This window comes from Galeopterus variegatus, unplaced genomic scaffold (assembly GCF_000696425.1).
Source record: "Galeopterus variegatus unplaced genomic scaffold, G_variegatus-3.0.2 Scaffold353, whole genome shotgun sequence".
In the NCBI taxonomy this organism is placed as follows: Eukaryota; Metazoa; Chordata; class Mammalia; order Dermoptera; family Cynocephalidae; genus Galeopterus; species Galeopterus variegatus.
This window is the reverse complement of record NW_007726464.1, coordinates 4,500-7,227: the sequence shown is the minus strand read 5'-3', so window position 1 is coordinate 7,227 and position 2,728 is coordinate 4,500.

Below are 2,728 nucleotides of genomic sequence, written 5' to 3'. Positions count from 1 at the left end.
GCGTGGCCCCGAGGTGGGCGGCAAAGGGGAGGAGCGAGCCGGGGTGGGAGGAGCTAGCCGGGGTGGGCGGGGCGGGGCTCGGAGGAGGAGGCGCGGCCTGAGGGAGGGGCCGGGGTGAGGCTGGAGCTGGCACTGCTGGGGCCGCTCTGCTTGTCCCCAGCTGCTCCAGGAGCAGCGATCCCGTAGAAATAATGGCCTCTCCCGCACACCGGCGTGTGTTTGAACACGGGAGCAGCCAGGCGGGGCGGCATCCTCGCTGAGGCCGGTTTATCCAGAACCCCTGAACACTCTGGAACGGACCAGGTCGCAGAACATTTTAGAGGCGTGGTCTTCTCGCGTCGCTGAGCTGGGGACATTGCTACCTTTGAGACCGTTTAGGCCCGCTCTTGAATGTGGAGCCAAACCTGGGATCGGTGGAGCCCGACAGCCCAAGGACAGGCCTCCGTCGGTCCACTGGACTCAGAATACCGTGTTTGTGGGAAGTGAGCACGTTTCCCTGGGGGCTGGGGTGGGGGTCCGTGATTAAAATATTTCTATAGAAAGTCTGGCTCTATCTGAAGAGAGGACGGAGAAACAACCCATTTTAGGCAAAATGAGAATTGCTTTTAACACCCACCTTCCTTCTAAAGGGACACATGTGTACCTGTACGTGTGGTCTCATTTTCAACATTTTAACAGTTACATAGTGTGACACTAACCCCAATTCAGAATCCCTCCTGCCTCGCTTTCTTCATAATCTTTCTTTTTGCCCTTTTTCTGTCCCATCCTCTTTTGTTATCCCCTATGGAAGAAGAATACGAGATGCTCCCTTTTTTTTTTTTTTTTTTTTTACTGTGTTTCAAAAAACTCAGACACATTCTAATTATTTTTATGTAAATATTGATGTTTAAACAAATAAAATTGAACATGTTGCTTGGTATTCAGGACAAAGTATAAATAATATTTTTTAAAAGATATGTATTTAAGGATTACGGTAAGAAAGAATGCATAAAATTAAAATGTCAGTGTGAAATAATGAGTGCTTTTTCTTTTTAACAATTTTTTCAGGGGCCAGCCTGGTGGCGCACTGCTACAGTGCGCCACTTGGGAGCGTGGTGGTGCTCCCGCCGAGGGTTTTGATTTAACAACTGCATTTTAGTTACAATTGAGGAATATTTTAATTTTACCAAAAGTCATGAGATTATGAAGTCTTTTTTTTTTCTTTCTTTCTTCTTTTTATTTAAAAAAAGATGACCGGTAAGGGGATCTTAACCCTTGACTTGGTGTTGTCAGCACCACGCTCTCCCAAGCGAGCCACAGGCCGGACCCTGAGATTATGAAGTCTTAGAGGCCAGAAATATGTCTTATTCATGTCTGTATTCCCATCGGTGTCCAGAAGACTACCATGCCCATAGCAAGAGCTCAACAAATATTTGCCAATACAGTGCACCAGCTGGTCCTTCAAGTTTCCCAGAGTGAGCAGACCAATGCAAAAAACTCAGACACATTCTAATTATTTTTATGTAAATATTGATGTTTAAACAAATAAAATTGAACATGTTGCTTGGTATTCAGGACAAAGTATAAATAATATTTTTTAAAAGATATATATTTAAGGATGACGGTAAGAAAGAATGCATAAAATTAAAATGTCAGTGTGAAATAATGAGTGCTTTTTCTTTTTAAAAATTTTTTCAGGGGCCAGCCCAGTGGCGCACTGCTACAGTGCACGGCTTGAGAGCGTGGTGGCGCTCCCGCCGAGGGTTCGGATCCCACATACAGACCGGTTCCAGGATCCGAACCCGCAGCAGGAGCGCCGCTGTGCTCCCAGCACCGCACTCTCCCGAGTGAGCCACGTTTTTTTTTTCATATATATTGTTTTTATAGTTCAAAATTGCAGTAAGTTTGTCAACACAGCCAGCCTTTCAACTTTTTTTTTTTCGTATATATTGTTTTTATAGTTCAAAATTGCAGTAAGTTTGTCAACACAGCCAGCCTTTCAACTACACCATCAACTCAGAGTTGGAAAATTCTGCATTTCTAGATAGCAGTATTTCCTCAGGATTAACTCAGGCTCTACCCATCTGTGCCATCTTAGTGTGAGACACTGAGGCTTAGGAGGTAGAGAACATCTTTAGTTCTAACAGCCCAGCACCATCTCTTTCCCTTAGGGAGCTGCTCCTCTCCACCCCAAAACTCCCCACTCCATGCCCAGGTGCTGATGAAGCTACCAATAACAGTATTCTACACACACACACCCCAAAAATAAAACGGGAGACATGTGACCTAAGCTGGATCCAAGTGCAATCCAAGTACTGCATTTTCTTGACTACTGGTCAAGAGGTAGGACATGACCCAGGCTGAACCTGTCTGAGTCTTTCCCTGAAACTTTCTTAATTAGAAATGAAGGGAAGCTTTCTCTTTCCCATTGGATCAAGAACTGTAAGAGTGTGACCTCAAGAATGTTAGCATCATTGTCCACCTACCCTATGGAAAATCCTGGCAGAACGAGGCCATGTTACTGGACAGAAACAGATACCAAGATTTGGAGGGAAGGAGGGAAAGGGAAAGGGAGAGAGACCCCTAACGTAGTATGTGTTCCCCAGTTTCAGTAGACCTTACACTAGCTCTGCTCACACCATTTCACACTTAATAGGTCCTCAAGTCTGCCTCTCCTCCAGTGTTTCCCCCGCTCAGTAATTGGCACCACTGTCCACCCGGTTGCTTATACCAGAGACTTTAAGAGCAT